The sequence below is a fragment of the Corapipo altera genome, unplaced genomic scaffold (genome assembly GCF_003945725.1).
Source record: "Corapipo altera isolate COAL_440 unplaced genomic scaffold, ASM394572v1 113, whole genome shotgun sequence".
Classification (NCBI taxonomy): Eukaryota; Metazoa; Chordata; class Aves; order Passeriformes; family Pipridae; genus Corapipo; species Corapipo altera.
In genome coordinates, this window is record NW_020884895.1 from 61,584 (window position 1) to 87,780 (window position 26,197).

Consider the following 26,197-nt stretch of genomic DNA (forward strand, 5'->3'; position numbering starts at 1 on the left):
AGTCTATTCTTTCTGAGGCTATATCTAGAAGAAATTTTAAATGAATTAACTAAATGGCTGTTCTTAAACAGCAGAATTCTGTGCAGGTTCTCTTAATTTAGAATACATTAAGTTCTGTAAATTTGCACATAAAAACTAAACATCTTTATCTGATTTTCCTACAGTATGACTGTATCTCATTGGGCATTGCACAGGTTTAATGGCAATGGTTTTTTGCATCCATTTCAGTTAAATTTATACAATTTGTGTGAACAAAAGGATCTCTCTGTTGTTTCTATTCAGGCAATAATTTCTTCCTCTATCCTGACAAATGACCGAGTCAGTTTTTGCAGCATCTTATACCTCTGTCACTCTGCAACTCCCAGTGACCGTTGGCTCCACTCTGCCTTTACTGTCATTGTGGATGAGAAGGCACTGACAGATCTGCCATTTCTTCAGCAATCTCTCTGTGTTGGGACTCCTGTTGGAGCTACACACAAGTCACTGTTCTGATAAACATTCACCAAGGAGTTATGAAACAAACAATCAGCACCCACAAATCTATAAACAGATATATTTAGATTACACAGGAGTGTAAGTAATCCCACTTTTGCTCTGTTGAGTAATATGTTTTGATAGGCTGACAGGACACAAAAAATGTCTGTTATAAATGGATGTTTCTTTGATGAGTAAAGTCTTTGTGTTCTGTTGAGCACAGACTGAGGCTGTTTTTTTTAACTGCTGGCTCTCCAAATTGAAGCTTCAATTTGAAATTCAAGCTCTCTCATTCCTGGTCTGAAAGCTGTAATAATTTTGAAAATGAAATGCAGCATTCTTTTTAGAGTATAGGTGCCAGATTTAAATTTCATTATCTTTCTTATGTTTTGAACAAAGCAGAGATAATAGAAATAAAAATATAACAGCTTTTCTATTGCTTTTTCAGTTGTCAACTGCCTATGGACAAAATTCCTGAGGGCAAATAGTACTCTTATACTTTTTTATCTTTGAGCTGAAGTACATCCCAATGTATTTTGTTTCTAGCATACAAAGATAAAGACCAAAACATTCCTCCCAATTAATGCAATAAAGACGTTTGGCTGGCATTCCAATGGATATTTGAATAAAGAAAAGACCATCATAAGTAAAACTACTTTCTTCTTCATTTTGGGGTGCTGCACCTATAATTGTGAGATTAATAAATCAGTTCATAAAAGCCCAGAAATTTTCCAAGTCTGTCTATTAATAATAAATGAGATATAAAAGATGATTTTGAGTATGTATTTTGGGAGCAGATCTCTGGCAGGAAGAAACATGATATTTATATCTCTAACTACCTTTTTTATTTAGGGTTGTTTCTTTTTTTATTTGATGATAATCTAAGCAACTGTTTCTGGCTCACTGGAGTTCAGTAATTTCATATCTGCACCTTGATATATTTTACATTTATTATTGAATCTCCAGTACACAGCACTCCTGTGATGTACAGAGACCATTCCTAACAGTAGTTTCTTTCAGAGGCAGAGTGCTGCTTTTTATTTCTATCAATGGGTTTGTAAAACCAAGCTACCTACAGAGATAAAGGTCTGATTCTACTTTTGTCCTGTTTCAATTTCAATATTCTACTGTCAAAGCTGGTGGTGCTAGCCTTAGTTCATTCTAGTCTAAAAAAAGGGACTCCTGGCTCATTCTCTAAATATTATTTGTATTACAGCAGCAGCTGTGTCTAAAATTAGCAATCTCAGGCTTGGCTTAGTGAATGCTGAAGTTTGTTTGAATTTTCAGCTCACCACTGCATGCTCCTTTGGTACTGACGAAGCCTGTCTCTCCTGTCCTCAGCTCTCCGACATAGCAGGCCTTTCACTTACTTGAACCAGATTTTAAACAACTGTCTGTGCCTGGTTGACTTTTTTTCTACAGATCCCAAAAGACTTCGTGTAGTTCTTTGCCTTCCAACCCAATTCCTCATGAACTGACTAATCCCGCAAGCCTCTTAACTCTTCCTGGTCATTTCAGAAAGGGTGATTTCTCCCATCCATTACCTCCTGGATAAATCTGCTTTCTCTCAAGGTATGGTCCTAAGGTATGGTCATTTCTTACAGCCTCCTCTGTAAGAGAGCCCTCTCTCAGCAACAGGTTATATTTTCAGATTTTCAAAAAAGTAGAATGCTTCTCTCCCCCTTTTTTTTTTTTTAAAGCATAACACCACCTGAGTCAAAAATATTCACTTCACTCCACAATTTTCACTTTATGAAAACAATTTCTTACAACTAGCATCAAAATGGGAGAGTTAGCAATGATAGAGAAACATCCAGTAAAGCTTAGAAATGGGAGCAGAGGCAATTCCCTTCTCACTGTTGAAGTACAGGGCTTCCAAAAAAGGCAAACCCATAAATCTTCCCCATAGTTTTGAATAGGCTTTTTAGAGAAGCACTGTGTGACACCCCGAAGTCCCAGCAAGTTCCCTTTATTCCAGGCTTTCTATAGAAGTATAGCAGAGGATAAGCTGTGAGAAAAGCTTTATCAAAAAAACCCATCTAAATAAATTATACTAATCAGTTAAGATTTTGTTATAGAAAATAGCTTTCATTTTATCCCACAGTTTATCTATTGTTTTATGCTAACATGTAAATCCAGATGAGGAATAAAATCAAGAAAATAATACGATAGTATACTTAGAAAAATCTTTTAAGCAACCATGAGCTGTAAAACGTTACTCTGGGCTCTCTTTGCATGCTGACATTCAGGAACAGGTCACCAAACCACTGTGCTCAAGGGACCAGGTGTAATAAATTACTGTAGTTGGATTCACTCAGTGAAACCACATGGGTTTGCTCCTTATTTCTGATTATTTTTTTTTCCCCAGGCTTAAGTTTTAGAGCTACTGGTTTGTTCTCATTTTTTAGGGTGGAGCAGCATGAGATAACAGGACTTGCCAGAGGTCACAGCGTGAAAAGGAAGCCCAGCCTCTCCTTTATCAGCTGTCTGTTCTGCAGGGTGAATTCTTGTACCTTAGTCTCCCACATCCCGTGTGAGCCAGCCTGGCTTTCTGGCCTGGGGATATTTAATTTTCACAGAAAATGAGCAAGTCCAAAGAAGAAAAACGTGAGTGAAATAGCCTGGTTAGCTCAGGCTATTCATATGATTTGTAAAACACCCAAGCTCCACCAAAGTGAAACAGTGGCAGTGATGGAGACTATGGGTACATGAGCAGATCAGCAGCCCTTAAGGCATAAAGGTGGCCAAATTACACTGTGTCAGCCAGCTAGGAAAATAAAAACTGTGCACTGGAAAATGCAGTGAAAGGTGAGGCTTCTCCCCATAAGGCAAGTGGCTGAGCCACTGATGATCTTCCCTGGCTTTGGTAAGTACCAATGAACTTTGGGTGAGAGGATGGCCCATCACTTGTGGGTGACACCACTGAAGCCCCTGGGACAGCTGGCCTTGCTTGGGACATTTTCTCCACTTGCCAGTGGCCTGAGGCATGTGCCAGAGATGTGGTAACAGGTGGCAACAGCAGCAGGGAGTTAATTTTTGTGTTTAAAGCCTGAACTAAAAAGCAACCCAGCCTAGCGCCACTCTTTGGGCTTGCTGCAGCCTGGCCCTGCCCATCTGTGAGCCCTGCAGGCTGGGTCCTGGCTGATCCCAGAGCCCAGCTATCCCAAGCTGCCTCTGAGCCTGACTCCCCTCCCTGAGGATGGCTCATGCCTCAGCCTAGGGGTCAGGAACTGCCTGGGATGGTCAGAGCTGGTACATGAGGGGTCTGTGCTGCAGCTGGCTGGGGGGCTGGTGATGTGGTTCCCCCACCAGGGAAAAGGAAGAGGCTGGTACATGGATGGAAGCCAGGGTGTGCAGGACCCCAGGGTCTCACACCACCTGTCTCCTCACAGGAGGAGATTCTCCAGGCTGAGATGGTTTTACCTACTACACAGTCTCCTATGGGACTTACGAACTCAGGGCATCCTGCAGTAATGCCATAGTGATTTTTCGTTCATGCCAGAGGTACTCTTTAATTTGTTTTCTGATGTCTGGTCTAACTTGAATATGTGGGATTCAGGTGTTGAGCAACCTCATGGCTTGCTTACTTCTTCCTTGAGTCCAAACTTCATTTTCACAATACCTGGTGTTTAAAAGAGTAAGCTCTGATGTGCACTGTGACAGCACAGCCCAGCATGTAACTGGCTGCAGTCCAGGATCTGTTCATGTTTGTGCATCTCTGGAATTACCTCTTCATTTCAAGCCACCGCACCTTGATGTCTGTACAAAGTTGTCAACTGCTTTGATATCTGCAGACAAAGTGAGTAAAACAAGAAAAGAATTGTTTCAGTTATCCCTCTAGATTTTAATTTTGGTGTTATGTTTGCCAGGCCTGAAATGCTTGGGCAATTTTCAAAGGTTAAGTCAAATATCCAGCTACCATGGCCTTTGCCTTTTGATTAGTTTCCTGAGATTGAATAAGAGCAGATTCAGTGTCTCAGACCAGTTCAATAAGAGATTTAAGAACATCTTCTGGCAGGCCTGTTTTTTTCCCTATTGATCTCAGTAAGCCTAGCCAAGGCTTCAAGCCTTTTGAGCTTTCTTGGACAGTTTGCAGACTCCAGACCTGGAATTCTGTGAAACTGAGGCTGAACCTCCTCAATGTTCGGCAGACACTTTTGTTTCTGCACTTTAGGTACAGCCCTCTCTTCCTTTTTCTCTGAACTTTTGGGCTGGATTTCACAAATAATTCTCTCTTCAATAGACTGAAGCAAAATTCCTAGACTCAGACACTCCGGCATCAAAAATGTGGACAGTAACAGAAGAAAGACAGTAATTTCTTTAGTTTACTTGTTTGATCCTATTCCTGTTAATTTTTCTCACCTCTGCTATCTCCAGAGACCACCAGAAACTGAGGAAGCTGCCTAAAACAAAGTGATGGTAAGACTATGGGGAGGGGGCATCTGTTAGGGCCAGTCTGCAATAATGACTGGATAATCCCAGAACTGTAGAGGGTGGCTGTGGTCAAACTGTGCTGTGGTCCTTTAATTGAAGACTTGTTGATCCTTTAGGCTGTAGAGATGTCTAAGGATGTCTTCAAAGAGATGTCCTGCTTCTGTAGGTCTGACAAGATTTCTGTGCATGGTCATTCACATGCTGTGAATACCTGACTAAACATTGTGAGTAAAAATATTTTTACATGGTCTCTACCTGGAAGTCAGTAGAGTTTGAAATAAATGCATTCCTCTAGCAAAGCCACATCCTATACACTGTGCAAAATGTTTTTGTGAGAATGTTTTAATTCTTGAGGAGTTCCTTTTCCACAACAATTATTTACTAAATCCCAGTGGGTAACTATTAACAAGGGATTATCTCAGTCTGGGTGTGTATCTTAGGTTCAGTTCTTGGGTGCATGATGTTAAATATTCTGAGCAATGATGTGGAAGAAACCATAAAATCATGACTAATGGGGTGTACAGGTGAGACAGATTTATGGATTTATTGGATAAGGAAACCTATAGAATGGTGGTAGAGAGATCTGTAGTGCCTGTAATATACATGCCATGTTCAGTTAAGGGAAATACACAGTTGTCTGTCTGTTACTGAAGTACAGGCTGTACTTACAAGAAGGTGACAGGGCAAAAGAACTGGGTGTTCACAGGGTAAAATCAGCATAATTCAATGTCATAAATAGAAGGGCAGGTCTGATTTGGGGAGAGGAATGCCAAGTCAGCTATGGGAGCTATAACCTATGGAACATAGCCTCTAATGAGGAGAAGGCCACTAGAATTTTAAAATACAGACCAAATAGAATTTTTGTCTCCTTTTGAGGGTGTCTCTTTTAAATGACTGGTGTTCTGCTTGGGGTACACCAGAAAAAGCCAACCTGAGACTGATAATACTTTAGAAAATGTTTTCCCAAACTGTTCAGTTTGGCTACATCATTAGTAACTGAAGACAGCAGCAGAGTTCTACTTTTATTTACTCAAGTTCTCAAAAGGGGGTATTTGTTCTGACTGCCTCCATTTCAAGACATTCAGCTGCTAAGCTCCCAATGGCATCTGAAAACCGAGCTTCTTCAGGGTATTTTTAAGCTGGGCAGGAGAAGAGTGAAGTATCTTGAAGACCCAACACTTGAAAATGGAAGGCTGTTAGTTTCTACCAGGTATCTGTTGGTCTTTAGGCAGCCTTTGACTAGGAACTACAAAAGGGCGCCTTTTAAATGTTTGTCCAAACATGACAATATTTTAACTCTTTTCAGTTACCTAACATAATCCCTGGTACTTTGAAGGCACTGAAAGATCTGAACTATTGAAACACAAGTCTCAACTCTGGAAGCTGTACATAGTGTAATTTTTTCAATGACTCCTGTGGGCCAGAGGAACTTCCACTATCTGATGAATCAGCTGTAGCTGAAAATCTCTGCATTGCACTGCCTTGTGTAGATATATCCTGAGTCATGTTCTTTAATTGCCTCATACCGTAGCTGTAGAAAGTACAAAGATGAAAGGAATCCTCCAACTGGTGCACTTTGACATTGCATGACTGAGAGCAGAGTGTAAATGAAAGCTTAGGAGTCGTCTGGCTCTCAGGTTAATGTTGCAGAGTAGGGGCTGAACAAACAGCCTGTGGTCATTCCGATTTGAAAGTAATGGATGGTGCAGCTTAGACAGCTTAAATATTTTTCAGCATTTCCAGGTGTGCCAAGGTAGAGTCCTTAGCATAGGAGCATCCCAAATCATGAGCCCTAGTAAAAACTAGTCTCAATATAGAAGAGACATACTCTGAGGTATATATAGAAGAAAGATGGTACAAAAAAGATTCTTTAGGAATATAAAAGAGATCTAAAAATTTAGGAAATTTCTTCAAATTTCTGAAAAGATTTTCAACTTTGAGGAAAATCAACTTTTTCTTCAAAGATGTTTCATCATCTCTCTATATCAGGATTCTTTGAGTGACTTACGTGGTGAGGAATGAAGCTGAACAATGAAATCTTTTTGTCTGATCTTATTGCAGTGATTGCTAAAGAAAGATCACAGTTTTATTGCCCAGCTACTGCCAGCAGGAAACTTGAATCTTCCTCTGACTAGAACAAGCTGAAGGTGAAATGTGGGCAACTAAGTATTGCCCTCTGTCAACTTTTCAACTTTGAAATCCATGCCCCTTTACTGGAGGCCAACTTGAAAGTTTCTTTTCAGTTAGAAACTGGACAGAAGACCCATGGTTAAACGCTGGTTCTTACAACCTGTTTACAGACTGGTGGGTAGATGTTCTAGTGTACATCCAGATGTTGACTTGGCCACAGTAACTCTGATGCAAAGAAAAGGAAGGAAACTGGGTGTTGGAGAGTCAGAGTGGCTCTGTAATCAATTTAGTCTGGAAACAATCTAGCCATACTCACAGTGCACAGATACGGTAAGTTTATTCACACTGAAAAAGGGTGGGTTTAGGGGTGATCTAATTGTGCCCTTCCAGTTCCTGAAAGGAGTCTAAAAAAAGGATGGAGGGAGGCTGTTTACAAGAGCATGTAGTGCAGGACAAGGGGCAAGGGCTTCAACCTGAGAGAGAGTAGGTTTAGATTAGACATTAGGAAGAAATTCTTTACTGAGTGCGGTGAGGCACTGGCACACAGCTTTCCCAGAGAAGCTGTGGAGTGTTCAAGGCCAGGCTGGATGAAGCTCTGAGCATCAGGTCTAGTGAAAGATGTCCCTGTCCACGGTAGGTGGGCTGTGACTAGATGATCTTTAAGGTCCCTTTCTTCTCCAGCCATTCTATGATTCTATGAAGATGGGATGAGAGGCGTGCTAACTCAAGGTAATGTTGTAGGGTGCTACCCTTACCTGTCCAAATGGTGATTTTTAGTAATGCTCAGAGCCCTGAGCAGCAGTTTGAAGATCCTCCATAGTCTGCTTATAGCATAGAGACAAAAATTATCTCTTTTTCTCATCTTCATCTGTTAGGACTCTAGGTCTTTCAGGCACTGCCCATCTATTAATGCACTTCTGTACTACACCTTTTCTGACGTGAAGCCTGATCTTGGCAGGGACACACAGTCTGTGAGCGGCAATAAAACCTTGTCTAATTATGTAATTTTCTTGCACCGTGTCATGACTCAATAAAATGCATCGGTTTCCATTCTGCTAGCAGATTACTCACTGGCTTCAGTCTAAGAAACCATTAGGTCCAGACCCATTCTAGCTTACAGAGCACCTCTCTATCAATGTGTTATCATAGCAGAGATCAAGCACAGTGTCTCCACTAGACCTGCCCACTGGGGAGATGAAAGAATTTTAATGAGAGCTCTACCTTTGACCATCAAATCCTCCCTCAATCGAACAAGACTGTCTAGATTGACAGGACAACAAACATGAATTATATTTTGGGTGAGGCATCTGTCTGTGGGTGGAATAAAGGAGAGGTTATTGGGTGAAAAACTTATTTTTGCAGCCAAATAAATGTTAATATTTAAATTGTGTTTGTCTTGTTTCATGAATATGAAAATGTTCTACTCGCAAGATGACTCAATAAATTTTCAGTATCTATCAAGAAAGGATGCCAACAGGAAAGGATGAGATGACAAAACTCATTGCCCAAAGATGAGGAAGGTATTCAGTGATTGCAGCTGACAGTGTTGCCAGCTTCTACAAATTCCTTTCTGCCCTGGAGCTGACCCAAACCAGAGAGTGGGAAGGCACACCAGAGAGAGCAGTTCTTTCCTAAAGGAAGCAATGCCAGATGAAGCAGGCAGGAACTGGTTGCTACTGTGGGGCAGAGAGCTGCAGCTCTGTTTCGGGTGTATTTCCATTCTGACAGCAGCATGTGTGGTGGGGCAGCTCTTGGCCACCTGTCTCTCTGCTGAGAGGATTCCTCAGGGATTTCCTGTGTGGCAACTTCTGAGAGAATTCTGCTATCTATTCAGAAACTAAAAACTTTGCCATATGGCTGCTATAAAATAAATCAAGGCACATATTGATGTTATTTCTGTTCTCTGATGCTCACTACCCTACAGCAGTTTTGTTTTTCCTTTGTCCACAGTATTGCAAAAAGACCTAAAAGCCTTACATCTTTGGGCTTCATTAAGCTGGTCTCTTTTCAGATGGACTGGACAGAAGACGCATGTTAAACAAATCAGAAGGAATGTCTGAGTGCACCCAACTGAAACAGATTTGTTTTCCAAGTATAAAAGAATTTTTTTATCACTCCTGGCACATACATTTCCAAAGTGTCATTCTGCAGAAACTCTTATTCTAAGGCTTCTTTGTAGCAGTAGTTGAAGGAATAAGAGATCCTTGTTAAAATATGTTTTTCTCTAAAAGAAAATTGTAATCATAAGAAAGTGCTGGCTATATAAGCCTTTGGCAGAGGATGCATTTGTGTAGACAGGAAATCTTCTCCCTTTTGGGTCCCTAGTGGGACATGTCATCTCTCTCAAATAACCCCTATCTGGAGATATTAAAAAACTGGACACGGCTCTGTGTAATATGTTCCAGGTGACCCTACTTGAGCAGGGAGGTTGGACTAGATGATCTCCAGTGGTCCCTTCCAACCTCAACCATTCTGTGATTCTAATTCTGCGGTAGATGTAGTCATTATTTCTGTTCACCTCAGGCTGCAACAAAGCACATTTGTTATCCTGTAAAACCTGTTGCCATTTCTCTTTCTAATTGTAATTTTAGACAAAGGAAAAAAAACCTTTCCATTGGAGCTCATTTAGACAAGGTGATTTTAATGTTCTCATACACACTTTTTTTGCCTCCATTATCTAAAATTTTAAATTAAGAAGGACTGAATCTTTCCTGCAGGACTTCCAGGAGCAATCAAATCGTGTCTCCTGCTCAGCTGCATCAGGAGATGACAGTGTGTAATCCTTGCTCACTGGGCTGAGACTGGCAACCAGTGGGGGCTGTGGGGCTGCCATGAGAAGTAGCCAGCCCTGGAGTTCATAAGGCCACTCCCACAGCATCAACAACAAACCCATGAACAACCTTTTGTTATAAGAATTTCCAAGCTTTACAAGCTCATAAATCACAATTGCATTTATCTGGAAGATAACGCTATTACTAAGCTACCGTACACATTCACCTTTGCACCTGCAATACCAGACAGTGACATTTCTACCAGCTATAAAGTCAGTCTATTCAGCCACAGCTAATTTAATTTTAAATAATAAAAAAATGAAAATACTTAAAAATTTAAGGACCTTTTGTTAGAGCAAAACAGATCTCAGCTCAGTCCAGTGAACGAAAGGTATTTTGCTGGCTTTTTCTAAATCACAGGCTCCAAGATACAGCTTCCAGTACACTGCCCTGGGATGCACACTGACTACTGCACTCATGAGAAACAGAGCACAAAAAAATCTGAATGCAAGTCAGACACAGCAAAGATTGAATGGTGTCTCAGTCCAGACTTGCAGTTCACTCAAGATAGAGTATTTGTAGAATGTTGTCAAGAATGCAGGAGTAGGTTTTGGACACCCACTGCTACAATTCTGGAAGTTTAGCTTCAGTTTCCCAAATCTTGTTATTTCTCAGCAACAGACAAAGGAACACAGGTGGGGAGGGAGCTCCAAAGTCACCAAACCCAGTCCCTGCAATCACAGCAACTAAGCAACCATTGAGATACCAGTGTCTGAGTTCTCCTCTGTTAGGAAACAAGGAAAGGAATCACTTTTTCCTCAAAGAGGAACCTCGTTCAACCAAGTCTGTTGCCTCTGACTTGGGCACCACTTGGGCTGTCAAGAGAATTCCATGATAATTTGCTGTTAATTTTTGCCATTGGTACTAATTGGGAAAGGCGAGGGAGAAGCAGCAGGAGAGGCCTTTTTCCTTGGCAGCGGGAAGGTAAAACATCCCACAAATATCTTCAGTGTGTGGAAATGATTATCTGCTGGTGACTTTGGCAACAGCCAGATTCCCTTTCTTAAGGGTAAGGAGAGAACTGGTCACAATTTGTTAGAGGAAAGGAAGAACCTTATTCATTGGAAATTGTGAAGAGAATTTCTGTGTGAAAGTGAAGGGAAGTGGTCTCATTTCTCAGTTCTTACAAATCACAGTGAGATGACTTCTTCCAGCATTTTAAAAGAAATAGGGAAATTCATACCAGCCCTACAGTAGACTTGTGTCTATCTATTCCCAACAGTTTCTACACAGAATCTCCTGTCACAAGGCATAATATCATGCATTATACATTTATTTCTTCCCGACAAGATCCTACAGGAATTTGAGGTAAAAATGGGTAATGACTCTAGTCATCCTAGCATTCTAGTCCCATGCCCTGAGAAATAAACATGCTCATCCCAAAAGGGCTTAGCTTTACTTTTCTTCCTCATGCTGCTGTTTTCTGAAGGAGTAATTTGCATCTCTTACTCAGTTTCTGTTTGGCAACCTGGAACAGACTCTGCTTGTCCTCCTGTTACTAAGGCAGGAGCTGCCAGACTCAGTAATAGGAACTTATTCTGCCCCTGCAGAGGGGAGCAAGAGTGCCTCCCAAAGCCACAGAAGCAAATGGCACCTGGAGATGAGCCAGTACAAACTCCTGGTGTGGGTTGGGACCACAGCAAACACTGCAGTAGACTGAACGCTGAGCTTCATGGATGGTGGTTTGACTGTTTATTCAGAAGCCATCCTAACCTTTGAACACTAGTGAGATATCCCCAAACAGTAGAAAATATAGGATTGGAGCACCTCTCCTATGGAAACAGGCTAAGAGAGCTGGGCTTGTTCAGCTGGGAGAAGAGAAGGCTCTGGGGAGCCCTTATTGCAGCATTCCAGTACTTAAAGAGGACTTATAAAAAAGAGGAAGAGCAATTTTTTACATGGGCAGATAGTGATAGGACAAGGGGGAATGGTTTTAAACTAAAAGAGTAGAGATTTAGATTAGATTTTAGGAAGAAGTTCTTTACTCTGAGGCTGGTGAGACAGTGGCACAGATGGCCCAGAGAAGTTGTGGATGCCCCATCCCTGACAGTGTTCAAGGCCAGGTTTGATGGGGCCCTAACCAACCTGGTCTAGAGCGTGGCATCTCTGCCCATGGCAGGGGGATTGGAATGATGATCTTTAAGGTCCCTTCCAACTCAAGTCTTTCTATTAGTCTGTGAAAATACATTTGTCAGCATCAGTATAACTAAATAATAGGGAAGAATACAGTTCTGTAGGAGATGGCTTTGACACACTGCCTCTCTCCTTGCTCCAAACCCCTGGCAGCAGGCTGACTGGATTACTTGAAGTGGAATTTGATTATGGCCTGCCAGCCACAGCCTCTGCTGCTTTGCTTGACTGCACAATGTGAGTGTGTCAGGACAAGTTCACTGCAAGGGAAAATCCAGTGAAGTCAAGAGAGTTGTGCTGAGAACAATTCCAGTCCATCACTAGGCTTTTTTGCAGTGTGAATTCAGTGCTGATGCAAGCAGGCACAGCTCCCACTGTTGTTGGCAGCAGTCTTTTGAGAGACTCAGGCCTGCTTATTCTGTACTGCCCTGCCCTAGGACCAGCCAAATTCTTCAGTGTTTCTTGCCACATGACATTTCTCTGCAGGGGGAGATATTGTTGAGGACAAATATCACAAGTGCTTATAGCTGTGGAGAAAATCTCAGAAATTTAAGAGAAATATGCCACTGATAAAAAAATATTTTCCTGATATGGCAAACAGTGTGGGAAACCAGTTTTGAGACATCCCTATACAGTTATTACAACAGAGTTACTACTGATGCTACCATAACATTGCATTTATCAGTTCCATTTTGCCACTGATCATATTACAGAACCATCCAGCTAATTGCCTTCGGTGGCAGCCTCGTTGCCTTACCTTCCCACTGTTCCCACTATCTCCAGCTGGAACAGCTTCTGCAGTCCCATGCTGAGCTGCCAGCATGGAAATCAGAACACTTGGAGCTGAATATGTGGGGTAGAATGCAGTGAAATGTGATTTTAAATAAATAAATAAACAAACACATTTAGCACAGATACTTAGAATCATAGAATCATTAAGGTCAGAAAAACCTCCAAGTCCATCTAGTCCAACTTTTGTTCAAACACCACTATGTCAACTAAACCATAGCACTAAATGCCATGTCCAGTCATTTCTTACACAATTCCAGCGATGGTCACTCCACTACTTCCCTGAGAAGCCCGTTCCAATGCCTGACCATCCTTTCAGTAAAGAAATTCTTCCAAATGTCCAACTTGAACCTCCCCTCGAGCAACTTGAAGCCATTTCCTCTTGTCCTGTCAAAGGACTTTTCCAAACACTGCATTCTTTGTGATGATCATTTGTACAGGAGAAACCTCCAGTTTTGTGCTACCAAGTTTTCAGGCTGATACGCTGATAAGATGTAGAAGTCAGAGGGCCTGGATGCAAAATAAATTCTCAAAGTACTCTATGAGCAGTATCCCAGGTTTTTGGAAATTGTCTTCAAGTATTATTTTCTAAGATTTCCCCCCAATTTTCTTCTCTTTTGTAAAACACTGGCTGAGACCAAATGTTCTGTAGAACCAGCCTCAGTGCAGGATGTCTGTCAGCTAACATACACCAGCACAACTGCACTGCCTCCCCTTAGGGAGCAGAAACCAGCTCCAGGCAAATGTCTGGACAGGTGTGCTAAAGATACCACTGGAATGGCATTTTTCCAGACTCCAGCAATAAATATGACATTAATATTTTCAGTGGTGGTGGCCATGACATTTTGCTGAAGACTGTGGCAGGATAGTCCACCCTAAGCAGACCTAAAATCCAATAATGTATACTATGTAAGCCATCATGCAGGCTGTCATGCAAGCTGTCATGCAAGTTCAGCTGCTGGCACCAGGGTGCTGTCTTGATGTTAGATTATGCTAAGACCATCCTGGTTCACTAGGCTTCAAATATATATCCTTTTTTTTTGAAACAAGATGTGACAGATAAACTAGTCTGTGAGCTTGTAAGTCTGTGACTACCAGTCCACCACTTCATAACTATAAAAGCCCAGTCCAGCTCCCCTATGGTAGATTCTTCCACATACTTCCTTGAAGTGTGGAGCTTCTCCCATGAAGCAGGGACACCTCTTCATGGTTATGCCCCAGGGGTTAAGAGAAAGAGAGAGATCTGCCTGTTATCTCATATGAGTCACATCAACCTCTACTTAATAATTATTTCTTTTGCCAGCTTTGATACAATTGCTTTAATGTAATTGCTTTGTTACAGTGCACTATATTACTTTGTTATATAATACTCTACTGGTAGATTTTTTAGCTTTTACAGTATGTAGTAAGTAATTCTGATTAGGATATTTTGTCTGTTCACCTGTTTGTTAATTTGTCATAATAAATAATTCATTTATATAAATATATCTGTTTTGCCATCATTAAAACACGTGGGACAAAAAGTGGTTTAATCATACCCCTATAATTCCTTTAAATGTAAACTGTTGACACAGCCTGAGGCTAAGATAGGATTCAGCCTCACCTAAACCCTTCACTGAGAAGGAGTTTAGAAAGCAAGGGAGTCCTTTCTCCACCTCAAGACTCACTGGCAAGGCTTTGCTTTTTAAAACTTTGTCTAAGCCTTCCACTCTCCCATGACAAAGATGAGTAATGCAAGGGGAGTTTTCTGTCCTTTGGTAATAATAAGCCTCAAATATGGGGCACAAAACATAGAAAAAAAAGCCCTTCCATTACCTGCTTTACAAAACCTAAGGGACTTCTCATGCAAACACGAGCCCCTGCCCATGGGCTGCACGAGCCTCTTGTTTACAGGTAAGCTCACCCCTTGGCAGTGGTATCTCTAGAACAGAACCTCCGCAGTCATGTGGGACTGTCACTGCAGTCACACTCTGCTACAGTTTTTTAAAGGGTAGAAATATATATATGTATATATTACTTTGTGAACGGCATTGACATATAAGAGATGGGAAAAATCACTGATGCATGCATGTGAATGGCTGAGATTTCACAGACTGATGTGCAGTCTGTGGCATTTGGGATTTCTGAGAGAATGTTGTTAAAAAGGATCTTACAATTCAAACTAACTGTTCCATCAGAGAGCAGGACAGGAGGGGGTGGGAGTGTTCTCTGAACGAAAGGAAATTCAGATGGTAAGTAACATGTGATGGAGAGACTGCAAGGGGAACCCAGCCAGGTTTTGATTGTTCCAGTTCAGATCAGCACAAAAGAATCAGTGACCTGCTGGATTTAAATGGTCAGCTTTAGTGGCCTGATTCTAGCTTTTATGTTAAACCCCATCAATGCTTCTTTTACGTCACTTTACAAGCTCTTTGCCTGATTGAGACTACAGAGATTGAGCCAAGCACGCACTGAGGCTCAGGAGACACAACACTGATGATGTCAGGGAAACCCTGTCCACTCCTCCTCAGTGCAAGATTTGGCCCTGATCTGTAGGACAGTCCTGTAAGGTGGCAGCTTTCAAATATGTACTGATTTATGTGTAAGCACCTCTTACCCATCTGCAGTCCTGGTCAGCTGTTATGCTAAGAGACGTGTGGAGGTGGGCAGCAGGGCAAATAACCAACAGAAATACATTTACTTACACATCTGCACATAGACTACCCAGCATAGGAGGAGTCCATGCAGCTTCAGCTACAGGGACTGACAGGACAGATCCTGAGACCTGACCTGCATTGTCACAGTGATGTTGTATTGCCATAGACAGATTGCTTCACTTTGCTTTTTCATATTTTTGCCACCTGCAAAATGGGATGTCTGTGGCCCAGTTGCTGCATGGATAGGGGATTTGGAGTTTGCATTATGCCCTGGTTTCTCTTTTATTTTATCAACTCACATGAAACTATATTCTGTGTTTGTACTTGTGCTGATGTAAGTGAAGAACAGGAAGTGTAGTAGCATAAAATAGTAATTTCAAAGAACTGTGCATTTAAATAAAGACGAAACAGCTGGTCTCAGAGAAACAAGACTGAGACTCAAGAGGCTTAGGATGAGTTCCTGATTCTACTGAGCTCTATACAGAGGTTGTGTTTTCAATATTTTTTCTCTTACTGTCTAGCCTTGAACAAGACAGAATCTCCAAGCCTGCTTCTTTAAAATTTATTAATAAATGTATTAATTCACCTACTTTACTAAGTGCAGGATGATTAATTTTCAATGAGGCAGAGGAAACAACTTAGGTGTAAGTTATTTCACTGCTAAGAGGGGTGGCATGAATTTACATGCAGATTTGTCCATGTGCATAAATACACACATACAACTTCTGCTCACTGTGCAGAAGGGAAGGGTGTGGTATATGTGTATTTCCACAAATAAGGAAGAAGAAATTTTTTTAAGCTTTCCCTAATTAAACTACAACTAGGAACAAAGAAAAAAAAGTAGAATGTCATTATAAAAAAGATTCATTTTCTAAATCTCCGAGGAGAAAAAAAATTGAGTTGTTTCAGACATGGAAGTGATTTTTTTTACTATTATGCTCACTATGTTAAATGTAGTTGGATTGATGTGATAGGCTGGCTTGTAAATATACGCAGTTCCTGACTGTGCTTTTCTACATTTAGTTGTCTTGTACTTTGTGGTGTTTTGAATACAAATATATGGCCAGGTATGTAGGTAATGGTGTTTATTTGTTGATCTTTAAAGCTACAGAAACTGTCTCCCCTGTATCTGAGTTATGGCTGAGTAGGTCAGAAGGATCCTCAGCTTATGAACACCCCCTAAGTCCAGTAGATTTCTCAGCAGACTTTCTGTTCATGAAATCCATCTTTGTCACAAATAGCAAATCTTGGGCTATGGAATATCACAATCTCATTATGGGATGTTCTCACAGCACAAATACATTATTCTCAGTGGATTTACAAACAGCATAGCCAACATTGCCACCTGGATGTGACAGATGTACTGAGTATATATTTACACCAAAACATGATTTACACTTGTCAGGACAGTGGCAAGAATAGGCTGCAGAGAAGACTAGAAATACTGTTGAGAGAGTTTCTCCTTCATGGTTCCTTAGACATAATAATCCCTGTCCTGAAGCATGGGGAGGAGGAGGGAGCAGCTCTCCCTTGCTCTTCAAAGTATATAGCTGGATGTAGGGGATAATATTCCACTCACTATCTCTGTCTGCAGGTCTTGAGCTGTGCCTTTCACAGTGGGAGCAAAGCATGTTATCTCCCACAGTTAAAAAAGCCCAGCACAGTCCATGGATTCTAAAGATGTATCTTAGAGGATGAGGGATAATGTCCATGTCTGTCCAAGTTGCACTGACTTCAGTCCAAATGGAGTAAGGATCAAAGATGCACCCTCTGATGTCTCTGTAGCAGCCCTAGGAGCACATTTGTGTCTCCCATTTGATATACCATTCCTTGCACTGACTTGTAGTGAACTTCTATCCAAAGGGCTCAAGCCATGTTCTGAGAGTTGGGAGAGAAGATTGCACTTGTCTATACTGATTGCCCATCCCAGGGCAGTTCCGTCCTCACGAGAATGTGCCCTTCTCCCAGGCTTTGCATGCAGCTCCCGTTATCCAACTGCTACCAGCAGCCAAGCACTTCCAGTGCCATGTAGGAAATGTGGGAAAAGACCAGCAGCTGAGCTCTCCAAAGGAGAAAGCCTACAGGTATCTGCTCCTGTGGAGGTATGAGAATGGTCTGGAAATCTCCTAAACTAGTTGGGTTGTCCAATCAACCTGATTAGGTGGGAGACAGAGAGGGGGTTTTCACCCAGGAGACCTCAAACTGTACTATGTGGAGTCTGTCTCAGCACCACTCTGTACTCCCAGAGGAACTACCCTCAGTGGTTCTCCAGGCATTCCTTCCATGCCAGGGTGAACATCCCCTGCCCACACTGTCTGCTTCCTGCTTGAAGGCAGAGCTGTTGGCTTTGCTACTGCTTGAAATCCATCCTTCAGCTTAAGTATAGGAGCCTTCAATCCAGACCTAAGTGGGATAGGGAACTGTCCTCACAGCATGTGTGACTGCACAGTTAGGGTGCCCTTTCAGCCAGTGGTAGTTTACTGGTGGAGACAGGGTATCTAGCATCCCAGTGAATAAGGAGAAAAATGCTGATTAGAAAAGTTATACCAGTAAGAATGGGTTCGTTTTATTTAATCCAAGAACTGGTCTCTCTAAGAAGAGGAAATATAATTGTCTGTGACTGAAGATAAATCAAACTGAAACAAGGAAATCAGCTCCACCAGAGCCAAAAATAAATGTGAGCAAACCTCCAGGGTTCTATGAGATGAGACAAATGAGAGAGGAAATGATCTCCTTAGAGCTAGAGGAGTCCAGATAACATATTAGCATAGAAGGGACAGCAGGAAAGGCCTTAGGGAATGTCTGCAGAGCTCTGTCACCCACAGAACCAGCAGGACTGATGGCCCTCAGTATCATGGCAGCCTGTAAGGCCAGCAGGGACTCACCGTTTCTAGGGCACAGGGAGGAGACTTTCATTCTTTCCTAATGAAAGAGGCAATCAGAACATCCTTGTGGTTGCATATGTGGTAAGAGTGTAGAGTGTTCCTGGGAAGAGGACATACTCTGCTCTCTGGAGATAGGAGAAGCAGTGCTACCCTAAGGGAGTAGGGAAGGAAAACAGCTTGGCTGGGATGTACGCAGAATTTGGAGAGAGGAGCGTAAGTTGTGGAGCTCATCCTGTCATCGCAAATGGGACCTGGTCCCTTAAAAGTGGGTATTCTTCAACCTTAGCCTAAGCTTTGGACTACTACGCATGTATAAAATATAGTACCCTTTTGCATGAACAGCAGGCCACAGTGAAGTGCTGAAGAGTGCTCTCGATCCAAATTCAAGGCCAGCCTGGGTCAACGATCCTCTAGCCCAGCAAAAGGGAAGCAAAGCAGAACAGAGCTGGCATATCTCCAACCTGCAGCTTACAACTTAATTTCCATTTCTCAACCATGGGCATTTTAAGCCCAAAGCCTTTCTGAGTAAAGTGTCTGTGAAAATCAGGGCCTTTCCAGTTCAGAGGGTTTGTTTATGGCTCAGGTCTGCATGAGTCCAGTGCTTGAATATCTGATGTGTGAAATTTTAATGGGGGAGCTATATAAAGAAGAGAGTTCTGCATGGTTTTACAGTAAAATCACGGATTTAGGTTTTAAATATGAGATATACACTGTGCAAAATCACAGTCAAGTACAAAGTGACTAAATTATAAAGAGAAAAGAAAATTAAAATTAAATGAAAAAAATATCTGCATGAAAGTGAAAATCTGTTGACAGATTATGATTATGTTCCGGTGGTCACCAGTGCTACTAGTCTGACTCCTTGAAGAGAAGTCAGGAAGCTAGATAGTCAATTATCTATTCATTTCTACTGGACATGCCTTTTTTTTTTTTCAAAGTTCATGTTAACACTGATTCATTCTGGACTTAAGTATAAATGAAAGTAACTCTTGAAATGTTGAAGAAATATTCATATAGAAGACAAACTGATAGTGTTGCCTATGCAATGGCAACGTGACATCCATTTAAAACTTATGCATATCAGACACTGCCTCTCCCTAAAACAGACCAGGTTTGAATTCAAAGTATAATTGCACTGTTTTCCTAACCCAGAGAAATGGGAAATCACATGCCCACCTGGGAAATGAGAATCTCTAATGACAATGCAGCTGCAGAAGCAGCACACAGACATTGCTATATCTCGTTAGGTCAGACTTGTGGGGGAAATTCCCAAAATTAAATTTCTATAGCAGCCAGTGTTGCAGCATGATTGGTATAGATCTTGGTGCAGGAAACAAAGTCATACTCCTGTCCAGCCAGTCCCCAGTATGTCACTCCCCCTTTGCCATTTTCTCAGGCCAGTACGAGGTGCTCGTGCTGGGGTCTTGTTGCTGTGAGCTTCATGGCTGCATCCTCCTACACAGCTTCGAAATTTGTCTTGACCTGTTTCTCTTGACAGACAAATAAAATTGCTTCTGAATGCAAAGACACGCAGGATATATCTGTGAATAACAGCTACCCTTGAGCCCAGTATTTCACCTCATTGTCTAATCTGTTGGAAAGAGAAGCAGGAGCCTTCTTGATGGTTGAGGGACTGAAATATTGATTCATTGTTGAATTCACACTTCACCAAAGCCTGTCTCTTAGTCTAGACATTTCTGCTCCTCCAAGATGTACTGACATTTACCTTCTTAAATCCATTAATCTTTGGCTGTCCATGGGAGGCAGCACCTTTTGAAACTCAGGTGATTTTTGTAGGTATCCAAGTACTAACTTCCTTTGATTTGGTTTCAGAGAAAGGTTCAGAGTTGTTCTGAGGGAAACACACTGCTTTTGAGTTACTAGCACTTCCCCTTGGAGTGAATCAAGAATGGCTTTTCCATTTTCACTCTGCAACTTACTGTCTTGGAGGCTGCCTTTCAAAATCTCCCTGACTATCAGTCCCCGAGGTTATACACCACATCAGTACCACAACAATGGCAAAGATCCAGAGCAGGGAAAGAGTCCTGTGAAACTGCTTGGCCACAAGGCTGTAGGAAATGGCTGCTACATTGCTCAAGGCTATCCTGCCTTGATTTCCAGAATTTCCAGTGATTTCTAGAAGCCCCATGTATCCCCAGCTGTTATGCTTTCTCAATAATGATACTCTGTTACTTCGTTGTGGGCTCTGTCTCATAAGAAGCCATCCACAGCAAAGTGCAGTCAATAAATGGATTTACCTGGAGGTCTTCAGTGGGTGTCATATCAGCTCAAAAATATACTGGTGGTTCTTCTTAAACGGCATGTGTTTTAACTTTGCCAGGCAACTTTTCAAGTGTCTCTGCTTAGAGTTAGTCTTCTAAACCCTCCTTTTGGCATCTAGATGAAGTGCCAGAGCCTTATGAGAGCTTTAGCTGACTGACATTAGTGACACTGCAGCCATGCCTCCAAGATGCCAAAATACACATTTTGTTTGGAGCAGGAAACTGTTGGTCTGAATTTGTTTTGCAGAAGGAATACAAATTTTGAGACGAAGTTTGCTGTCTGTAGTATAAGGAAAGGTTGTATTTTATTTATGGATGATAGACCTGTGAATAAATGCATAATTAGTGTCCCTAATCTCAATACTTACTTCTGCTCTACGATGTAAGCAAAGCATTTCATGACAGAAATACAGCAAGGCAAATATTGGCCTTTTGCAACTCTGGAAGACTTCCTAGGGTTTTCACTCTTGTGTGTACGTGTGTGTTTTCACCATCTGTGGACAAAGCCTGGCTCTGTTTCTGTAGCTTTCAGTATCTGTCTTTGAGAAGAGATCAAAAAATATCTGCAAAGTTATCCAGCTTGGCCAAGGGCAATCAGACTCAAATATGGTGAGGCTACAGGACAATTCCTATCAGGTCCCTGATGCCTTGAGTCTCACAACAAAAGGTTCAGATATGTTGAAGGCCACTGAAACCATGTCAATCCACCTGGACAGATGATACAAACCTGAGATTTCTATAGGACTTCCATGTGAGGGGAGAAAAATAAAATAAACTTGTGATTTTCACTTTTTTTTTAAAAGTCTCCTTTTCTGCAACACCAAGAGGAATGTGATGCTAGGTGAATGTGGGTGCAGGACTCTCCATCTGTCATGCTGGCCAGTATTGCCTTACTTCTGTGTTTCTTCACAGATTTATGCTTGTGTGAGAGCTCTCTGAAGCAGAGATCCTACTTTTTTTTTTTCTTTTTTTTTTGGCACAGCATCTGACACAGTAAGGTTTGAATTCATAATCAGCTCTTGTGAGCCAGCGTAAAACATTTCTGACATGAGCAATATTTAAGAACAAATCAGACTTTTAAAACTGTATTTTAAAACTTGCTCTTGTGCTGGGCTTCCGTGTACAGGTGAATTCCACCCTTTGAGATCTCATTACGGGGCAGGGTTTTATGTTCTGAAGATGTGGCAAAGTCAGTGAACTAGGGAATATTCATGGATTTCCTCTCACCCCACCTACCCACCGAGTTGTATCAGTGTAACTCTTTTTGAGGCACATGATGAGAACCAGAATAGAGAAATGATACAACTTTTTGAAGAAATAAATGGCTAAATAATGAAACTGTATACTTACTGCTGGTCCCTTAAGCAAAATCTCAGACCCTTGTACAACCGAGATTGTTCATTGCAACAAGTGAATGGGAATGAGCAGTACTACTGGAATGAGTATGGGAACCAGTATGACTGCTAAACACTTGATAAGATGAAACACAGTCTGGAAGTGATGCTCTGAAGTCTCGTCTTCCTTCCAGTTTCTCTTTCTCTCTACTAAAATAATAAAACCTCCTGCCTGCTTATCAAGAGCCAGCTGTCTCTACTCTTAGGGAATATGTTGGTTAGGAGACAGCAGGACCACTGAACTGATCCTCACTACCTGAATGGTCAGAGATGTAAATCTGGGTCCAGAGGGACTGGTTAGGCCAGGCCAGGTCAGGGGTGTTGAAAGACCATTTCAGTGCTATACTTGGCTGCTTCACAAGCACTGATCTACTCGATTTTCTTTCATCTCAGAGCACAGAATGCAAGGGGACAGGTGCTCTGATGCCTGTGATGAGCTGAAGTTGAGCTAGTTTACTCATCTGTGCAACAAAGAAATCAGTCAGTTGAGGTAACATGCTGACATGCATTTTGCCCCAAAGCCTCTCCAGCCAGAGCTGTGAGAATGGCTTTTGTTCTGCCACAATGGAGAGGAGAATTCTCATGTATATTTTAAACAACATGCTGAAAGCAAGGACTGATCTTCCTTGCTAAAACCAGGGAAATTCTATTGAACTCAGTAAAAATTGCATCTGAAATCCTTCAGAGTGATAACAGGATCAGGTCTTGCAAGCTCTCTGTTATGCCTGTAGAGTAAATTTCCATTAGCAAACTAATTTTCATTTGCTTCTGTCTAAATGAGCCATGAGAATCCAGCCATCATTACAAATAATCATGCCAACACTGCTAGCATTGTCCTTTCCTGTCTACTGCTTCTCTCCTGTCCTGAGTTGATTTAGACACAAGTGACATCAGTCACATCCAGAGTAATTGCAGCCAGGGTAAGTGGATGTGGCAGAGAAAGGAAATTGCAGGAGGACCTGATCTGGCAGAGAAGCACAGAGACACTGTGTGAATCAGTCCAGGAGAGAACTGTGTCCATCTCCAAATCTAATGGAAGAAGTGACGTGATTTTAGGGTATCCCTTGTAATGCAAGGGACTGTAACTTCATCTATAATCCAAAATGGACTAAAAATTTCAGCAGACTGTTAATGGAGGATATGTCTCACCTCACATGTGACAACAGAACATCTGAGGGCTTCTTTGTATGAATAAAATTGACAGGTGTTCTTCTGTTATCATTGTCTGTTTCATTCTTATAGTTACAGTTCCATCCCATCCTTAAAACTGGGCAGGTACAAATTCTTGCATCTAGAAGGATTTTCACACACAAAATTGTATTTGAAATTTGGAGGCCTCTTTTCACCCTCTGCTTTCACTGGAGAGTGCATAGTTGCTGACTATATTCCCTTCTGGGCTGCTAGACCCTCAAGTACACAGATAACCAACTTTGAAATTTCTCTCTTTACTCTTGCAGACTCACACAGATCTGGTTGAGGAAGCCACACTGCATGGAATGTCCCAACACACTGTAGGCTGGCTAGAAAAGGCAAGCTGATGCAGTTAGAGAAACCTGCCAGCAAGAAAATGAAATTTAACTTACCCATGGCATCTTCACTGTAGGGGGCTATATAGGGAGAACTGATTACAGCTACCCAAATTTTACAGTAAATCATGTTGGTGTTACAGAGCTGGACACAAGCTGACTGCCTGACCAACCTTTTGACTTCAATACACAGCAAACAGTGCCAGTTCCTCAACATGCGTCGAGGCACAGCTTCTACTACAGTTTTCCTGCTGGAAATTGAGTAAATATACTTAAAGCAAACTAAAAAGTCACAGTTCATTGACAATAACTGAAAAGAAGTGAGAAAGGAAAAACAGGATAGCTTGAGGATTCAGGAGTTACATTACCTGAGGAGAGCATGGTTGAGTAGAGACACACAGATCAGAGAGTATCATAGTCACCAGCCACTGTGTATTGCAGCCAAAATATTGGTCAGCCAGTCATCTATCCAGCTCCATAAACCTCTGCATTATGGATCTGCCCACCTTTGCTTGCCTCTTATACACAATGCAGTGGGCTGGCCTGGCTCAAGGGGCAATGTGTTGTAGTTTATCCATAACATCTTGCAAACTGTTTTTGTGTCTCTATTTTACTCTTGCATGAGTGGCTGTTAGAGTCTTCCTTCTTCATAAAGTGGTTTTTTTTTAACTTTTTCTCTAGTAGCTTTTTTTTTTTTTTTACGTGCCCTGATGGGAACAATCAGAGGAACTTGCCTGGTTCAGCTGATTTTCTGCTTAAAGGCAGGCTTTTTATAAACCTTCGAGTAATGTATAGACTTGCTCAAATCTCCCTTTTCCCACAAAATAAAGAAGTCAGTTTTTCCCAGCTCAAAATGCTGTTTGCAGCTGTCTATACATCAGTGGAAAACGCAAACATCTGCACTGAATTGCTATCACACTGGGCTCAAGGACAGTGCCTAGTGTCATCCACCTGCTTCATCTATGTCAGTGCAGAGCTCTGTAGATGAAAAATGCCTCCTCCATGGGCATCTCCACTCCTCCCCATCTGCAACATAAACACCTACCCAGACTTCTCAGCACTGTACTAGAGCACAAAGTGGCAAAAGAGCACACAGAGGTATTGCTAGACATCCCCTTTCCCTCCATATTACTGACCCAAATACTGGCTAAAGCAACAGAGAACCAGGCTATGAAAGGGACAAATTAAAACTGTAGAGGAGTTGTAGACAAGGTATTGGGCTTGGTGCCTTGCATGAATGGGATAGGAAATTTCCTTCTTAGCTTGCAACTTTTCTCCTACGCTTACTGGATACTGCTGGTTTACAGCGTTTCACAGGTGGACAAGGTTATTCCTTCTCCAAACTACATCATATGATTTGAGCTGTCACTGCAGGACAGACACGGGCATATCCACTGCTGACCCATATGGGGTCTGTGCCAGACAGTGGAAGGTTTTTCTGTGCTAATAACCCATGTCTTCAGCTCAGGACTTAATCTAACAAGGAATTCTTTATGCTCTAGTGCCAGGAAATATTGTGTAAAAACACAGTTAAAATTAATACTTCTCTGAGATATGTTGTGTAAGCCAATCTGGAGAGGACAACACTGTAATCTTTTTGGTGTTATTGTAACCTATTGCCCATAAGGAATGGCAAATATCAACTTCAAATTAACTGTGATACACACACTGAAAGCTAAGTGCAGTGAAGGAAGAGAGACCAAAGATAAAACAGGCTGCTCTCTAGATATTATTCTGAAAATTAAAGTAAGTGGATGGAAGATATATATCACAAAAATATTCTATTATGCTCAGTGTACTAGAGCAGAACTTTCACCCTTTTAAACTCTCATTAAAATGCAGCCATTTTTGTTTCAAAGGATTAACTTGTTGACTCTAAAGAGAGAAGAAAAATGTGATTCACGGTGTACTTGGAATTAGATATTGTTAATTGAAAATAACCCTAGGCACTTACACAGTGCTTTTCAGCTCAAAATCTTGAAACTATTTTGTGTTCGTCTGTATGAAATTCATTCATGTAAAGGGGCTGCTGAAAGACTTGTGTGCAGCAAAAATCTCACCAAAAAATATCGCAGGAGCTTTTGTATGTTTACAGTGTGTTTTTATATGTTTACACTAAGGCAAACACCACCTTTGGGAAGAAGGTTTTCGAAAATGTGGGGACTCGATGTCACGTAGGAACAAAATAGCTGTCTGTAAAAATAGCAGGAAATGATTTATAATGGTTTGGCTACAGCTGAATGGTTATTTGTATAGCTAGATAAAACAAGCCCCCTGGAAACTCTGCAAAAGAGACACTGGTGCAGTCTGACTTCTGTCACTCTGAACATAAAAAAATATTCATGTGAAATGAAGACTTTGTAGTCTTGTGCAGACTCCTAACCAAAATTAATTAGTGAAGGAATTACTAGCTGTGTGTTTTGATCACAGTGAACTTTCTGATGGACTGAGTCCTCCAGTTTAGCAGGGAGGTTCAAAGCATCATAAAGTCCACTGTGGTCGTCAACCACTGCAAGATTCCCCCAAGGTCTGCCACACAGACTCAAAAGGTAGGCAGCCTGTTAAGATACTTGATGAATGAAGTTCAATGGCACTCAGCTCACCTGGATCACAAATGTTCCTGCTGGGCAAGTGGGGAAAACAGGCACACGCAGTGGAGAGGCTTGCCTAAGGTTACAGAACTACT